Below are 20,315 nucleotides of genomic sequence, written 5' to 3' on the forward strand. Positions count from 1 at the left end.
ACCTGTGAATTCAATTAACGATGTATCATTAACTACACAACTCTAAGAACGTTTAGTGACCTTGATTTGAGTAAATGTGGGACTCAGGAAACGTTATTACATAGTGTTGCATTGACTCAATAGGAATTCATGTTGCACCAAAGTAAAGGTTTGACTGATACTTTCAGGATATCTATAAATCCCTTACAATATAAGTTTCTCGGGTTAACCAGACTGTTTTCTCTGTAATGATTGTACTTCTCTCCAAGCAAGTACTGTTGTCATACACAAAACCAACCAATCATTGCATAACAACAAGCTATGTTATTAAGTGTTGACCTTATCTGGCAAGCTATTGGCGTGTGCATACAAATACTACAATGGATATTCACATGGCTTTAGTTACCACATGCATATCTTGTTCGTCAGATGTACTAGAGCAAACAATATGGCTGCTATTGAGAATCAATCTGAAAATTAAATTAGTTCAAATAACGACGGAAATGTCCAGTGCTGGTATATAAGCATACCCGTGTGATTATAGCTACCTAATACCATTGTATATGTATATATCATGTTAGTTACAGAGATATGTAGCTCAAGGATACGTGTTTGTGTTTTGGAGTGTTTATTTGTTGTTGTAGGTTTTATCGCCATTTTTCAGCACACGATAGGCTATACATGGCGGCCAATATCAATGGTGGAGGAAGAACCCGGGAAACACCCGCAAAGAACCACCGACCCACGAGAAGCTTCTGGCAAGCTTTCTCACATACACACATTGACTGAATCCGAGACTCGAACCGACACAGACAGAGGTGAGATGGCAGTGATCAGTAACGGTGAGCGCTTTAGAACACCCGGCCACTCGGGGCCGTTTTTGGAGTTTTTAACGTAGCATTAACAGTTTTAGTCATATCACTACGATGTCTGTAGTGTGGCAGTTTATATTCGTGTCTAGCGGGGAGGTGGCATCATGATGCAGACATGTAGCATCATGTCCCACCCAGTCACATTATCCTGAGACCAAACCGACCAGTCGTTATACTAACCTCTTAATACTGAGCGAAACTCGAGGCGGCTGCTAGCACAATTTTGTCAAGCTTATGATATGGCTCGGCTTGGGTTCTAACCCGCGACCTCTCGGGGCAGACACTCTAACCGTTTAAGCCATCGCACCTGTCTAGCTAACTCATAATCATTATTTTTGTTTATTTATCGGTATGTCCAGTCCTCCTACTGCTAATGGAATTCATCCCTTACCACTACTACTTCTGCTGCTATTACTACTACTACTATTACTACTACTACTGCAGCTGCTACCGTGATATCCATAACAGAGTAGCGAGAAAGTAATGTTTGCTGCCATTAAAATACGTCTACTTCTATACTATTGATATTACAACTCCTACTACTACCAACAACAGAACAAATACGAATGGTGATTCAACAGTAACACGTACCTTTGCTACCACTACTACTGCTATTCCAACATATGTGCTATTTGTACTACTACTACTACCACTATATTGGTACTGCACCAACTAGAGTACTGCTACTTCTGCTACTGTACTATTACAACTACTATTACTAATTTTATTTTATTAAGAATGACATGCTGCTAGTTGCATATAGAAATTACCAACTCATACATGCATTACCAATGCTAGTTGCCTATAGAAATTACCAAATCATTCATGCATTACCAATGCTAGTTACATATAGAAATTACCAACTCATGTATGCATACTAGTTATACAACTTCCAATTATTATATTTTGATACCAAGACAAAGAAGGTTTAGGGAATCACTTGGACATGACGTACAATGCGGACAATGGGAAAATACGTTATAAACCCCCCTTGGGGCTGTATATGGAAAAGACTTTTCGGATCACCCGGGGGCTGTATAAGGGCAAGGGAATTGAACGTAGAGAATATTGGATCTGTATACCGAGAAGGGAAAGTTGGGTTGTTGTATAGGGTAGCGGATGGCGGGTAAGTTGGGCTAGTTCAGAGAGTATCGAGTAGCAGGTGGCGGGTAAGTTCATCTATTTAAGCGGGTAGAGGGTAAGTTCAGTTAGTTCATAAACTATACCAATAAAACTACGCTTGGCGTGGGGGGACTGGCAGGACATAAACATAGACATAGACATATAAACCACATACAGCACCTAATATATAAAATGGACTACATTATTTTAGGCAAGAAAGCAAACCTTTTCGTGGCAAATGAGTGGCCCTGAAAAGGTCCTTTTGTTTTGGTTAACATCATTTCGTTAACATAGAGGGCATCGCATAGGTCTTCTCTTCCTCAAAGTTCTTCTGAGTTCTGGAGCGGAGCTGAGGACTCTCTACAGACAGCCTTGTCTCTCCACATAAAATTTTCTTTTGCAAAAGCTCGTATCTGTGATCCGGATGATTGTCCATGATGATCTGACATACGTGGGTAAGTTCTTGCGGAAACACATCAACGATACAAGGGCTGCTGATTCAACGTTAGAACACATCTTGTGACGAGAACGGGTGAAGGGAATGAAGTGAGCCGCTGTAATTTATAGTGGAAGAGCGGATTGAAATGGATTGTTTTTATTTCACCATTCCTGACACGTTTTACAAAATTCAGTCACTGTGTGGAGTACCTGTGACATCACATTGCCTATATAGTTGCGCTAGCGTCTGTGCGCAGTGAATCAATGCGACATAGTTTTCAAACATGACGGAAACTAAGAAAACGCTGAATTGGTGTGTACCTGCCGTGGAGACGAAAAGCGATGACATAGCAGCCGTTACCAAAGACAACACAGTCCTACTTCCAGAAGAAGTCGATTTTTAATTGATATTTAGTCGGTTTTCTTCTTGGCAAGAATTTGTTTTGGTACCAGTACCTTCGCCACCTTTTCGTTCTTTACCACACGTCGAATATTTTAAACAGAGACATAACTAATAATTGGAGAAATGTTTACAACAGCAGAAATAAATAGAACAAGCTTTCATCCTTCAACAGCAACAGCGAGAAGACCATTCAAGAATAAGGAAATGACAAGAAGAAGAAGACAAGAAGAAGAAGAAGAAGAAGCAAAGAAAAAACAAAATCTAGGAGAGAAGGACAGTGAATGTCAAATGGTGACGGTACTGTTAAATATTTTAGCAGAGTTAAGGAGTCTGAAATAAATGTTTCAGACTTCTTTATTCCGACCCAAGATGAAAAGACCTTGCCGTGCCAAACAGTCAAATACAGTTCACACACATGCTATGCATGAAATAACAACAGTTGTGATTCTACCAAATCATCGACAGCAGCTAGTCCAAAAGTAGGCATTGGACGTGGCAAATGCTTCAGGCAGTTAAAGCTGATGACTTCCCGTTCCTGAGTTTTGTTAAAAAGAAACAACACCCAACGTCCCTTTTCAGGGCCACTCACTTCTCTCGAAATGAAACAGTATTCATTTAGCGAAAATCAATAAATAACTCAAATCACTTTGTTACCTCATGATTGATGTGTGTGAATGTGCGAGTGTAGGTCCTTATTCTAAAAATATCAAAACCAAAAGACACTTACATTTTATGTCTGGTCTATTCTGGTACAAATTGTTAAATCCAGTTCACAACCCAACACAACACAACTTTAAAAAGTTCTTGAGCTTCTTCTATGCCTTTGTTCTCTCTCCCCTCTCTTTGTAATTTCTTTACTTTCACAGGTTTTTCCTCCTCGTATTCCTCAGTTTCGTTTCGTCTTCGTTTCTTCTCTTTTTTCTCTTCTGGACGTGTCTGAGGTCTTCCTTTTGGGAGGGTACCTCTTCTTTCTATTCTGAACCACTCTCTTCATCTTGCTCCTGTTGTTTGTTAGGGAAGTCTGAAGACCAATGTCTTTTCTCTTTACCATGATAACAGGTATCTTGACTTTTGTCTCATCTGACACATGGTTTGCTTTCATGCGGTCTGGACATTCTGAAGACCAATGCCCTTTATTTTTTACAGATATAGCAAGTATCTTGACTTTTATATCCAAAGGAGGGGGAGTAGGCAGTCGGTTTTTCTGAAGAAAACTTTCGTATGACACCTTGCAAAGCTCTGATCAGAAGTTCGATCTCTTTTTTTTCTCTTCCATCGTTCTGAGCGGCTCAAGAGCGAAATGAATACTGGAAGGGAAGACACTGACCCTTTATATAGGGAAGACACTAGTTTGACATTGCTATAACGACCTATGACGTTTAAAATCTAGTAAGTTGACATTTTGCAGTCAAGATAAAACGATCGCTTCATTTCGTGTAGAAAGGAGAAGAAAGTAAGAGGCATAAATGTGATTTATAGCCTCGCACAGTAGCTGAAATCTTGGCTCAAATTCATGCCACCAAATTTAAAGGAGACCAGAAACAAAAAGTTTCATTTTATGTATGTAATTCTCTACAGATTTTAATTAGACTGTGATGTTTATAAATTAAATATCTTAGGCGAGTAGTGATTATATTGAAGATACCACGATTCCGTAAATTGCCGTGTTTTTCCGAGCTTTGATGAGACGACAGATAACGTGGTCCCGTGACGCAATACTAGCCAGTCTTCAAATACAAACATACATGACGAGCGAGACAGACAGGAGGAGACCAGATTGGGGTTGCTCATTCAAAAGTTGAATATGCTTCCGAGATGTGCTCATAAATATATATGTTGAATTTTGTGTTAACAATGTGTTTATGACCTGAGAGCAGACAAGTACAACAGTAAGAAGGTGCTCAAATTTCATATTTTGGAATTTAAAAATGCAATGTAATTTTTAAATAAATATTCATACAGTGTGTGCTGTGCAAAAATGTGTTAAGGATTAAATGATTGGGCCCAATGTAAGCATTAAAATAAATTAGAACGGGGACAGACTTGTGTGTGAAACAATAGTCATTACCTTGGAGGTGTAACATGCATTGGCAACGGTTTTCATCGGTCCTAACTTAAGCATTAGTTTTTCACACACACACACACACACACACACACACACACACAAATCCAACCCACAAATAAATCTGCAAGCAGAAATCATAAGTAATGAATTAAGAAGATTATTTCTTATGATTCCATTACAGTGTATTTTGCTTGTAGGCTACAGTTAGATTATTGACAAATCTGATAGTATATACATGTCTGATATAAATAGTTTATGCACTGTAATGGTCAGTGCTGAATGAATTTTTTGAGGCCCAGGCCCAGGGCTGGTGACTTAAATAATCTCAGTAGCCCTGACTAACATTCCACAAGCCCGGACAGTTCATACCTGTCAACTCTCAAGACGGGAGAAAAACCTCCCGATTTGGGGGTATTTCCACACCTACCTCCCCATCTCGTACTATATCCCGAGTTTTCGCAGAAAATTCCATATAATTGAATTATGTCTGCCAATTTTCATTTCTCAGAAGAAGAAAAGAAGACACCATACATAAATAGATAAAACGTATACAATTCACAGATGCCATATTCTATTTTAACACTTGTGAATATTGTAGTGACGAAATAATAAATATCACACGAGATTTTTTTAAAGTAAATAGAATGTTAACATTAAAATTTTTCACATAAATTTCAGTTTTTTAAAACACTACAACATAATTGTAGTAATATAAACATACAAAATGGTCACCAGTTAGCTTCAATCTCATGAATGATTACTGTGAATGTTGCCTACTTTTCTCTGCAAACAAAATCAATCTCCATTTCTACCAAAGAAATTGGGCCAGTTAAAGCCTGACATTCCTCTACCGTATATGTAAATAAGGAATAACAGAAAATATGCCACGCAGTAAATGTGCCGCCCGAAGAATTAATTCAGAATAAATATTTTATTTAGTAAACAGTGTTACATCCTTAAGACTTTAACCTAAGGAAATAAGATGGGATTTAATTGTTGGAAAAAACAGATATTTAACTGTTAAAATGAATTTCTAGGTATCGTGAGTTACAATAAAATAGGGCATCGTTTATTTGCCAATTAACTGCTGATGTTTACATACACACTGTATGACATGGTTTCTTTGAAGTATGTCTGAAGGGCAGTCCTTTTCACAAGATATATGAATTAATAAGGATTAACTGTTAATTAGTCACAGTGGCCTTTTGCTTGTGTACTCAAGTCTAACCATTAGCTAGTATGCAGTTTAGCCACAGCTGACCAGAATATGAAAAAAGAGTCTCGCCCTGGGGGATAATAAGGTGAACCCCATGGGCGCTTACACATTGGGGCAAGGGTGGGGTCAATAGTAGCCTCCCCCCAATTTATATTGTCAGCCAGTTAAATTGAAACTTTGATTTCATAACTGACCTCTTTTCTTTTAGTCGTTGCTATTTAAACATCCCAAGGGATAGTTTTATATTAGTTCCAATCATTACAGATTACCGTTTATAAATACTTCGTGTAACAGGCATAGACTGATGTTTTTTAAACATTTTTTAATTTCTGTTTAAGATAACTGAAATATTGTGTTTTCTCAAAACATGACCGTGTCAGGTGTTTAGAATCTTATTTTTTAGCAAAGCTTCCATTTGATTAAAATCAGATCTCAATTTAACCTAGGACAGAGGTGATTTTTTATTTCGATTGTGCCGTTTTAAGGTATTTATGTAAAGATCTTGAAAATACATTTGCTCATTTCATCAGCGCTATCAAAGTTTCCTCAGTCAAACAATTTTTTTTGTGTCAGACCCGACGGGCACCTAACTTTGAATACAGGATGGGCTGTCATTTTTTCAGGATATTTTTCGTAACATTCCTTTAGAATTGTAATGACCAAAGAGTGCTGTATGGTGTTGCTTTGAAATCGACTAGCTTGTAATAATGTATCCATACATTCTTTATTCCTTTATCTTTGGAAAAGAAAAGAAAAAATGTTGTACACAGGCTTTTCTTAATGTGCTATTACGCCCGTAAGGAGCGCAAAACGGCATTGTATTTTATCCTGGCAATTCCCGGTTGGGATGTTGGAATCGCTACTATGCGTCACACCCCAAAAGTAACAAATAGACGCAGAAATTATGCATACGAGGTCACGAAAATTCAGCTCCTAGAAGATATGCCATTATTTGAATATTGACATTACGGTCGCAGATGATACTTCCGAATCAGGTGTTCTTGTATAGTGCTTGTATTATTATTCTGTATTTCCATTGGTTTTGGTCTCCTTTAAAGATGACATGAGGGAGCCAGAATCCAGACCTAGAGAGTCTACACCCAACCAAAGTCCACCACAGTCACTAGTAAACCCTGAAAAGTACTACCACATTCGAGAGACGGAAAAGCGTTCCTCTATAACATTTAGAACAACGGCCTACTCGTACACGGTGAAGTTTAAAGATTTCAAGTCGGACTTACCACTGGAAAAAGCAGCAGATTTCATCACCGAGGTGTGGGATTCGTATTAACCACACCGAAACGACAATGTCAAGCAAATGAAGACGATCGCTTGAGATTTTCCATTCATCACGACAGTTTGAAGTCTCCCGTTTGGATCGAATTTAGCACCCGTCAAAGCTGTTACTTTCCAAAGTCATCGACAATATTCAACACGTGCACCAATCCAGCAACAACTATCACATCATCTTCGGAAAAGCGACACTGTTCATTAACTACGCTTTTCTTCCCCAAGGAACCGGATGCAAAAATGTGTCTCTGGTGGACGACCTTCTCAGCATCAAACGTAGCCTCGTCCGAATTAACAACCCTCAAGATAAGATGTGTTTAGCCCATGTCATCATGGTGGGACAAACGTATGCCGACAACAACGACACAGTAGAATGGAAAAGAGCTTGGCAAAATTATTCAAAAATCGAACCGAGCCTAGCAACGAAGAGAAGCAGAACTCCTGTTACAGCAAGCATGGCTATCGAAAAGTACACTCAGCTGCATTCCTGAAATGCAAAAATTGCAAGATGCCCTGGTTCCACGTCACACCTTGTGAGTGCACCCTCAAGAAGTGTGCGGACCACTGTTGTTTCGAGGCAAAAATTTCAAAGACGGAAAATACATTCACGTCTATCATCACGATGCACATTTTGATGCCATCACCAGTATCGCTGCTCCATTCGTGGGATACAGTTATTATTGTCAGAAACTTGACAATGGTTATAACAAGCAAGAGCAACAAAAGCATTGTGGATCGAAATGCTCTCAACATTATATATAGAGCTGACACTTACACAATTTCTCTAAAATCCGTAAAGGATAAGCTTCTCGTCTAATAGCCTTTGATATTAGCTACTTGCCGTTTACAATGACAACGTCACGTTGAGAAAAGACCAATCACTACGCAGCTACGTTGTAAACTATTGACCTATCCCAGTCACGTTTAGTCTTATCAGTTGAAAATGTTTTAGTGCGAAATTCAAGTGTAAACCGGCATGTCTGGTTCAATATGATAAGTCTCGTACATAATAGACGTCTAGGTCATTGTGATTACATGAGCAAAAATCAAATCATTATTATTTATAAATCCTACTTGTGTAAGAACCAATATTTATATTATCGTAACAATTCTTGACCTTAATATTCTTGGTGGTATTAATATTCTTGGTGGTACTAATATTCTTGGTGGTACTAATATTCTTGGTGGTATTAATATTCTTGGTGGTATTAATATTCTTGGTGGTATTAATATTATTGGTGGTACTAATATTCTTGGTGGTATTAATATTCTTGGTGGTATTAATATTATTGGTGGTACTAATATTCTTGGTGGTATTAATATTCTTGGTGGTATTAATATTCTTGGTGGTACTAATATTCTTGGTTGTATTAATATTCTTGGTGGTATTAATATTCTTGGTGGTACTAATATTCTTGGTGCTATTAATATTCTTGGTGCTATTAATATTCTTGGTGGTACTAATATTCTTGGTGGTATTAATATTCTTGGTGGTAAACGAAACAATTCAGGTTTGTGTATAAATTCAAAACATAGATCATCCGTGCTGTAAGGTTCACATATAAATATGAATGGTGTTTTCGTCCCAGACTTTGATTATTGTTTGATTTCTCGTTTAAGTTTGACGCTCTGATTAGGTTCATCAATGAACGTTTATGCAAATTTATTACCAAGCTGGGCATCATTTTGATAAATCCAATTTGGGACTTCATGCGCATGAATGGTGGTATCAGATTCATTATATCATTACATTTAATTTTCACAGAACATCTCATTCACGAAATTGTCTTCAGTGTCTTTGCTAAAATTGAACCAAAACCATGATATTCATAATAAGTCACCTACAAAATGTATGTGTACCTAACAATTTGTTATTTGCATGCATATTACAAACTAATGTCAATATAGAGTAAATTTGCTCGTAAATAGGTACGTAAATATGTGATTATGGTTTATACAAGACACATTTGGTACTTCACAGTATTGATAAAATATTGGAATTTGCAAGGATAGACCAGTAATATAACGTTCAGTCGGTACACAAAGAAACTGCTTTAAGGCTATTCAACATACGTGTTTCATGCTATCGGAAAGAGCTTATATCGTGTACTAAATTTCAAGTTATATAGTTATTTAACGGTTGTACTTTAGTATGCAAGCGGCTTCACCCGGGGATGTGGGTAACACAGAGCAAGACATTGAAATATTGGAAAAGACTTCTTTAATAAAATATTACTTAATCAAAGGCGTTGAACGGCATACAAAATTTATTAAATGAAACCAAGAAATCAAAGACCGGTATCAGGCTTGATCTTTATGCGGCTGCCATTAACGATATAGCAAAGGCTGGTGGCATATTTTCACTTCTTGCAGCTATACCATCATTGATTGCAGCTCCTTCTGTTGCAACAACAGCTGCACTTGGTACCGTTGGAACTGCTTAATGAATGGAATCCAAGAAAACGACAATGAATGATCTAAATACCTCAAGAAAAGAACAAGGGGACGAGGCCTTAAACTACCTGGAGCTCCCATTCGTGGTAGGTCTGGGACTGAGACTATCAGGAACGTTTCGCTAAGCTTACTTCCCATGTCCAATTTTGATTTACTTGGTTTACCTGATGATGATAGTCACTTAAACATCAAAATATTCAGTGGGGTTTTAATTCGTGATCAATTACCAGGACAACTAAATATAAACGAAGCTTTTATAATTAATCGCCATGGTCGTTTAAATCTAGGTATTCATGCTTAAGATCCACGTAGTGTTGTTTCTTTTGCGACCAAAATAATGTGTAAAATATATCATGTGTCTGCTAGCAGACCAATTTGGTGTTCAACATTACCAATACAGACATTATAAAATCGTCCAATATGCGGTACAGAAGCAATTGCTATATTCGAGGCTATATCAAGGTAATCAGAACCACCACTTAAAACCGTGCACAAGATCACTAGTGGTCGTTTTAAACAGGCTATTTCACAGGTCTTCGGAATTCAATATGAATATTTCCTTGGGTTTTGATTTAACACGACAGATATGCTTCCAGAAATTATATCGGCTGTATGACGCCATGGATACGTCGTATATATCCTAAATGTCAGAGATGTACATCTAGAGCCCGTACTTGCCGGTGACCTCAGCAGCATGTTTGATTGTGTTTTGGTTTGGACCATGTTGCTGATCCATAATTCACTGTGTATACGGTGTTGATATCGGAGTGGTACGAATTACACCTGCCTCAGTCTTTTCAACGTGCACACATACGTCAGGTATAATCAAACGTGGTCGTAGCAGGCATCGCTGAAAAATAACATAGACGTGCACACGACACAAAGCAAAAATACCACAAACGTATGATGGACATCGATCATTTTGTATACGAGGTGTTCCTGGTAGTTGCTGAATCAATGACGTTAATCCGTATATTATTCTAGACGTACGTTAGCAACAGTGATATGAATCAGCGTTGCGGTTAGCATCGGTGTTGTTTGTGTTCGTAACATCATCGCAAAGAAACTTTCAGCGTGCGTGGATGATAAATTACGGGTACACACAGAAATATTATCAACACAACGCATGCACATGCACAGTTATGATCGATGTCGGGGTTGAACATCTGTGTAATATCAGATGATTAATGTATTGTAATAAGAAATGCTTACCATAACGAGCGTTAAGCATTAATGACTCCGACGTTGACGACGTCATAGTCAACGCCGGTGTTTCGTGAAACACACCATTTAGAATCTGTGTAAATTATAATGACCCCGGAAATAACAGCAGGACTACGCCAGATTATTGTTGGCACAACATCATCAACAGCCACACTGATATCAGCGACATCAAAGGAATTTGATATTAGGTTTATCACCTGATGCAATGACCTAATGGTTGAAGCTTAGAAATCGCTCTAGCACAGTTTTCATTTTGTACTAGATGGCCGAATATCAGAGCAAAATCATTTGGTGGATTATAATGAAAATGAGTGGATAATTAAATCTGATGGGACACCAGACTGTAACGTCAGTGCATTACCTACAGGAAGCTATCAAATCGAACAGATCAGTGACACAATTCAACGCAGAATTAAACACATTACTGGAAAATAATTAACGATGGTTATCACAATACATGAGCCAATGCTCAGTGCAACCATTGAAATATCAAAGCCAGATTAAGGCGTTGACACATAAATTATCGATCAGAATCAAGCTTGATGTCCGATTACAGCACCAACAATACCAACAATGCCAACAGGGATCCGATTATATCACCGGTAAGCAATTATTTATGAAAAGAAAGCCTTGTCAAGCTATTTACTTAAGGCAATTAGTGGAATCTACCTCAAGGCATATTACTCCAAGTGATTTTAAAAAGTTCCGTTTACATCAATATTTGTATTATCAGAGGATACACGAGATTATACTGAAAACATTACCAGACCCATTCTCGATAATTTCAAACGCGGATCAACAGTGTCCTACATCGACTGTTTTCCAACAATGTAAATGAGTATCCCAATGATTATCTTAAACAACATATTATTGCAATGAATCAATATTATAATAATGTCAGATCTGACGCTGAGTTTATCAGTCGATATATCGTTGAAACATCAAATTAGGATAGTGGTATATTATCAATAACATTGCTCATTATAAATCGATCATTATATCATTATATCACACAAGCTGAATTGCCGATATGCAAACTACACGGGTTTGACTATCATACGGTGGAACGTCCGGCAGTAGCAGCGTCGATGAATACGTTTCAAACATAGCAGCAGCATATATTTCAGCGACGTTTCTCAAACATGACAATGATCCACAAGCTAGTGGATGTTATATATCTCCAGGCATTGTAAATATTGCATCCACCATGTATGTTAATCTCATTTATGATGATATTGATTACAGTTATGAAGCAAACGTTGAAAAATCCAGAAAGGTGTGACAGCTTTTATTCTTTATTGCTATGCTCCTGACGTTCCTCCTGGACATTTGATTTTATTAGTACCAGTTATCATGTTTATTTATAGTTTCTTGATCAATAATTGTCAGGCATATATTTTTTTTACTGATCAAGCTGAAACTATAATTGATATACGTAGGGAACGATCATTAAATAGTTTATATGTGCGTGACAGAACCAGATTGTTCGGTCCGATGGCTTAGAACGCTTAGAACACTTTGTGTTCCATCGACTTTGCCTGAGAACGTGTGTGCTTTTTGCTAACTATCTCCACCATGAATTTGTCAAGCTGTCTTACACGAACACCTATAACCTTTAATGCATCATATCATTAAGACAATGATGAGCAATATTTCTCTATGGCCTCTTCAAGTGAAACAAATTCAGCATTTTTTATCCTCATCGACCCTAGCAAGAGACGTTTTCATTGCTTGCTGAAGTAATTTGATGAATCGATATCTGCCTTCCTCATATCATTGTTGCAATACCTCAAAGTCATCTGACATTTTGTCTGTATTTGCTAGTGAATAAACGAGTTGCATCTTTATGTAACTTTTCAATCGCAAAAATAATCACATTGATATTTTCTTGATTCATTATAAAATTTATTTCTTTTTTCAATAAGAAGGTGATATGCCAGCACAATAATCACCGTATCTTCAATATTTTAACAACATTAATTCTTATCTTAATAGCCCATATGTTCATCTGGACCATCCCAGAATTATTCGTGTCTAGTAAGAAAGAACGATATTTGCTTAAGTGGTGATTCGAAAATGTTTGATTCAAAACTACGCGATTCGCAGTTAAACTATCTACCGGTACACCACATCGCATGCTTTTGTATTTGTATTTAGAAACTTATATTTAAAATCACAGCTGTGAATTTCTTCCTGAGATTATGTGAAAACAGTCACACAGATAGACATGCATAAATCAAGCGTCCTACAAACACAAATTTTTAAAACAACCCAACGTTTTGAGTTCCTCCTGCGATTGTGTATAAACTCATGGGATTGTGTATAAACTCACACATATCGTCACAAAAATCAAATCCCCGTTACTTTGCTTCATTCATTAACCATACTAAATTACTGATATATTAATTTTTTAAAACAGATTTGGATTACAGAATGCATTCCGGGATACCCCGTTATAAATAAGCCGAAAAAAGTCCGGTACTGGTATGCAGTCTTAAAACACTGGAACAGTTTTCATTCTGTCAGAGAAAGTTTCTAGTTCTAAAAAGTCTGTGTTTTTGGTTTTATCTATATATACTGAAATCTTATTTTGTATTTTACATCTTCTATAACGATGACATGGATATACCGTCTGCGACAAGTGCAATGAATATGAATGAATATCACAATATTTTCCAGCTGCTGTGATTGATGAAAACTGTATTCTTTGACAGGTTTCTCAATTATTCAAATAACTTGACCACGCATTTTTCTTTTTGTCTTTACCAGTGCCATCCCTGCTACTGTTTTCGCTTTGTGTAAAGGCCTGATGTTTATTAAAACATTGAAACATTTATCAATTGCATTACCGTTTAAGTGGTCTTTGAAATCGATGAAACCATTCAATCATTCATAAACAAATCTACTGGATATACATAGTTTCCCGTTCCCATACAAATCATTATGGAGCTGATATTAATAACAAAGCCGAGATATCTTCTCAGTCGACATTGTCTAATGAAATAAGCACAATTTGCAACATATCCATCAAAACCGAGATCTCATCCAATCCTTTGCTAAATTAATATATTTTATTTTTTCTATAAATTCTAATGTATAAGGCTAAGATGTAATATGGTTATGATTTTTTGGATTGTTTTGCAACATAAACATGGGTTTGGTGTAATATTTCCTGAGGTAATCATTAGTATATTTTATTGTGGCCCCGTTTGTGGCCTCGTTTATGATCACAACAAATTTGAAAGTATGCTAACGTATCCGTGAGACCAGAGAGGATTTTAAGGACTGTGAAGCAGCGCATCTTTGGTCAACGCTTGGATATAATTGAGAGAATATTTCCATACATGCTGCAATGAACGACCAAAGGGCAAGAACGATTATTGATTAACGACCGAAGGTACTTTTTTCTTAGTATTAACTTTATCGTTGCCGACGATGATCATGACGACACAATATGTATTATCCGTGAAAAACCCGACCATCAGCATGATCTTACGTTAGGTATATATTCAAGACCAGATGCTTTGACATGTATCGACATGCAATATCATAAAATACAATGTCATGTGATAGCCGTTGTTTATGCGATCTATTCGTTAAATGAACCTGATATCGGTGCTTTTTCGCCCAAGAACACGGGTGATAGTACCATGACCAATGATCATGTTATACTGCATTGTATAACGTAATAAATCACATAACATTTTATTAACGCATTACGGGAAAATAGTCTAACAAATCAGCGACGCAAAACAATTAACAAATGAACCAACCGTGGATCCAGAATAAAAGATAATGCTTATTAAGAAAAATAGTTAAAATTCCTGATAGAATTAAGAACAATGAATAATGAGATTTGGAACACTCCCCAAATATTAAACGAGAGGCATCTCGATAGCAATAATTTACCACAAAAATCACGCATGGACGTCGAGTATAAAACAATTTCTGCTGAGAATATTCAGAATATTATTTAGGTTTTTCTATGATAATATTGTTAAGTGTGTTTATGATATCAGTAAATTGACCTTGTGTAGGTCGGACTGTGTCAGAGTGAACCAGATGACAAATTTCTTCTGGTCTTGTTTAGGTCTACCCCCTCCCGGATTTAATCCGTTCGTTTTACTGTCTGGTGAACCTTATCGTACAGAATCACATCATGAGCAAATGATGCGGGTTTCACTAAAATACAGAAACGATACAGATCTAGTAAATTCGTAATTATTTTACTATCCCATATGTCGTCCCCCATGTTTGCCTGCAGACCAATACATAACGACCAACACCACGAGAAGTTCTCGAAGATTGTCAATGTTCGTGTCTTGAACAGGGTCAGAAAGGTCTTTGAAATAGTATATATGATTACAAGGATGTTATCTCGATTGACATTGCTCCATGTTATCCAGGAAGCTTTTATGTAATCGGTGAATGTGAACCATACTTAGAGTATTTTAAACGTCTGAGACATGCATGTCCCGTAGCCGAGACTAGCATGTCCCGTAGACGGATTTTGAAAATACAGGATCTGCCAAGATGTATTTATCCGAATTGCTTTGAATTTTCATCCGTTCATTTCCAGTTGGCCTGGTTGTCATTTTAACGAAACAAAGCCGGACATAAATGTCATGGACATCTGCGCAAAGAACAACTTTCTTTGAGCTCCAATATTGTTATTGAGATGTATGCTTGATACAGAGACATTCCAATCGCTACCCAATTATTCTGATAAAAACGGCTCAACTATAATGAAAAAAGCAGAGGTTTTTGAAGACTATCATTTTCCGAATTTGCACAATAAATGACATGATAAATGATTTTTTAAATATAGGTTTACTTCTTGACAATTAATTTCATGTTTTCACTACAATCATCATTGTCTGACTCTGACTACTACGTCACGCAGAACCACGCTAAACTGTTGCCTGGCTTGGCTTATACATTACACAAAATGATATTGCCAGAACGGAATCGGGATATACTCATATACGAACTTGGCTACTATAACATACAGAAAATAATTGGCATAATAGAACCACGCTAATCTCTTGACTGACCTTGGCTGACTCATTACAAAACAGGACATTGCCAGAACGGAACAGAGCTACAATCATGTCTGGCCTTGATACATGTAATAGACATAAATACAATCAAAATAACAGAGGAACCATTCTACACTCTTGTCTTATACAGTACAGAAAGAAAACTGACAGAACAGAAGCACAATACACTGCTATCTGGTCCTGTCTGATCCTGACACATATAGTACACAAAACTGAATTGACTGACCACGTCCACGCTCCACTCATGTCTGGATTTGGCTCATTCAGTGGACATAACTGAATTGATTGAATATGTATAATGTTCTACCAGCTAATCTTAATCCAGTTGTTCAAAAACGATAATGCAGGAGCGATCTTGGCAAATAAGGAGTACTCAGACACTTTAGCATGTCTCCCATACCTGGGAAGCAAAATGTTTTCAGACGAAATTAACTCCAGTGTGCGGAAAGCAGAGACATACAGAAAAAGTACAATAGCATGACCACCGAGATCAAGGTGTTATAAATAAGTCGTCCTCACCTCCCTGCTATATGTCTGTGGAGCCTGCACAGTGTACTCTTACGTGTTAATCAGGTTTATCAAATCCACATGCACTCACTACGGTACATAATCCACATCCGATGCCAAGACAGGATTTCAAACTTAGAAGTCCTCAAAAGGGTGTGGGTTCCTTGCGTTGAGGCACTGCCCAACTTATATGCTCTGGCCAATTCATTCAGATGGAGAATACCAGAATACCAATACATCTCTTATATGGTGAGCTCAAGCGGGGAAGACAGAAACAATGGCGCCCTTGGAAATTGTACAAATACAACTTTAAGCTTAATATAAGATTGTGCCAAATTCAGCTCAGCGAGCTGGATACCTCTGTATGGCACACTCATCATAGATGCTGTTTAAATAATGAAAGACGACCACCGCCAACGACTCACAGCCATTAGAGATAAACGGCACATCGCAACGTCCCGTACCAACACGTCTAGAGGCCTCCCATCCCCATCATGTAACATAATGTGTGCTTTCAGCTTTGGACTCTGGAGCCACATATGTAGTCACCGTGGACAGCACCACGGCCGTCATCAACAGACACGATAAATAACCGAAGAAGAAGAAGATACCAGCTGAACCATTAATTGATTCGTATTACTTTATCGCAGCCATCACATGAATATAAGGTCGGATCAGACTATCATGGTATGAAGCAAGAAATCGTGTCAAATATGAATTCAAACTTTAAATTGTAAGTAAACGGAATTGACAAACCAATGTAATAATCGAATGTAATAGAAAATGAAAAACGCTTAGATAAAACATAAATACTGACAAATACATTGTAACACATAATCCATAATAATGATTAATAGGCTGAGATGAATACTATTCTAAACAGATCCTGAAACGTGAAGAGTGAAAATCATACTGATATTAATGAATTGCACACTTCATTTTTTGACCGAAATAAGTCCTTTTTCTAGAATGTTCGGGATATAAGTAAGTATCTGATAGAACGAAGAAGTATGCTATACAGATCAACTCTTCCTTGCTCTTAAACCAAAGGGAAAAAGTCCTTTTTATGAATGTTAAAATTACTTCAAGTTGCTTTTGTATCAGCTCAAATTTAGGAAATGATTTTAGCTCGGCCAGGACTTATATCTCTTTAGAAAAAACGTTTGATTAGTCGCCCAGATAAGCTCAGCTGTTTAAGTTGGAATACTTTTTTGCCCAAGGAGACACTCGAAAGTAGCTCTTAACCGTTATGATCGGGGCTGACCTTCATGAAGAAGTTCCATCTGAGAAGGTCTGGGTCGTGTCTAAAGGTACTAGGACAAACATTTAACTTTTGTTTGAAGAGTTTTAAACATGTTTGCCTCTAGATGCTATTGTCGGCATTTTTGTGAATTCTAAACTTATTCAACTCTATATAATAAGGCTTACGTTCATGCGTGATGTTCTGTAAATACTCACATACACATACATGCAAGTAATATGTATTTGTAGACTCTGGTATAATTTTAAGAGTTGGTAGCGAAAAGTTATATATTTTGCCTTAAAAATAACATTTTCTCAAATTTACGGTACATGTGGATTGCAGTATTTAGAACTATCACGTGACTCACTAGTGCATTTTGATGTTATAAAGCCAAGTGTTTTATGGATAGATGCATACATGCATTACCAAACAAGCAAGAAATCAAGTTTCAACTAATGATAAATATAACCACGAAACGTGATCTCAAAACTAGATGAATCCTACGATTTCAGCCTGTGTACATTTTTAAATTCGAGTTTCTGAATGGAGGATCCTGTATGAGAACGTAAAGTAGTATATCTATCATATCATTCTGTATATTTGGAAATATATTCAAACTCCACAAACATGCTTCTCACCACTAAATAATGCTATCAGTATCATAGACCAAACTGTGACGATTAGCATGGAAATTTGTCGGGTGTGTCAAAAATTGTGCATGCTTCACATACACGTATCTCTTGAACGGCGAAAATGGATCGGAGTTTATGTTTTCTAAATGTTCACCTGCAGTAGAGTACATTTTACCACTGTATAGGGTAAAAACATTAATAACGTGAAAGTAAACTGCTTGGTGAGGTCTAAACAAACTTTCAAGCGAACTTCAGTGAGAATGTAGAAATATTCATACAATTTGAATCTGTTTAAAATCAGCATTCATTATAAGAGACTGTTTGACATTTTCTTCCGCTTTTATAAAAAAGCAATACCTGTCGTTTTATTGAGACTACATTAGGTCTATAAATAAGCGTAAATGGGGAAATATATAATCCACATGCACTAATTATATATGGACTCACGGTATATGTGTATGAGTAATCAAGCATTTTACGTCATGATCAGGAACAAGTCATCGACAGGACTTTTCAAGACTGAGAATACGATAGTCAAAAGTTATCATCCAAATGGGCGTAAACAATCTATTAACTTCATAGTTTACACTCTGGTCAATATTGTGTTAGCCAAGGTACGTAGACCGCATTTGTTCCACATTGAAAATAAAACCGAGTTAATTGACGACCCTTCGGATGAAAATATTTTGTTGCTCAGAAAAAGGTAAAAACACTGTTTGAGAAACATTTTTGTGTGTGATGGAGGCAGATTAGTTATAATGAGGCAGGGATATCACAATTATTGAAGTCACATCTAGCACATAACGTTATCACATCGTGGTTATATGGTTGTCATGTGGTTGCATCGGAAATAATGGTCTGGAAACGTTGCGAAACATAATGCGCTAATGTATTGTTTAAATTCATCGGATATACAAACAGAAAATGGACATGCCACGTATTTGCATTAATCATATCAACATGTACTATAAACAGCGTCATCTTTACAAAGATACTTTGTAACGTTTGTACAACTTTGTACCAATGTTGTGTTGAACTTGAAACTATATGGGGGAACAAACACTTTTTCCAGTTTTATTTCATTTTCTCTTCAAGAGAAAGAAACGTATGAAGTTAACAAAATAAATTTGTAACTTTCACGTACCGGCACAATAAAAGTTGCACCTTAGACGATTGAATATCTGCTATTTTCACTCGGCAAGGTAAAAACTTTACTTTATTTATTCTACAATTCTCAAGTTTAGTTACAAATTATGTATCGAATTGTTTTCTTCTTTCATAAGGACTCGTCTCTTCTTAATTAAGTATCCATACTATAGTCTTATTCACATTATAACAGCTAAAGAAATATTGTAATGTTTAATGGCAGATTTGGACAGTCTTGCCAGCAGTGGGACATATATGTTTCAGAAACATGAACTGCTTTCATTCTTCGCTTTTCAATATAGATGCTAAATTTTATCGACATGTTGTAAAAATGCTACTTTATGACGTTAATCAATAATGTTGTAACATTATTCCATTAAGTTCACCAAATCAAGTTGTTACATCGTTATGTGTCAACGTTGCCAAAACCTGAGTGCAACGTTCCTGGGGCTATTGTCTGTTTTCATAAGAACAACTTTATTTATTGGATACAAGAAGTAGTAAGTAAAAGATCTAGAAAAAGAACCGCATGTTTGTGTAACAGAGACTTAATTTAGCCCGATACAAAATCAAGGTAATAAACAACCTTTGGTGCTCATTTATTTCAAAATGCATGACATTAACAGAAGAAAAGGTAAATTAATGACAGACGAATGCCTCCTTG

Source organism: Sinohyriopsis cumingii, chromosome 10 (assembly GCF_028554795.1).
Source record: "Sinohyriopsis cumingii isolate HCF-2022 chromosome 10, ASM2855479v2, whole genome shotgun sequence".
Lineage (NCBI taxonomy): Eukaryota > Metazoa > Mollusca > Bivalvia > Unionida > Unionidae > Sinohyriopsis > Sinohyriopsis cumingii.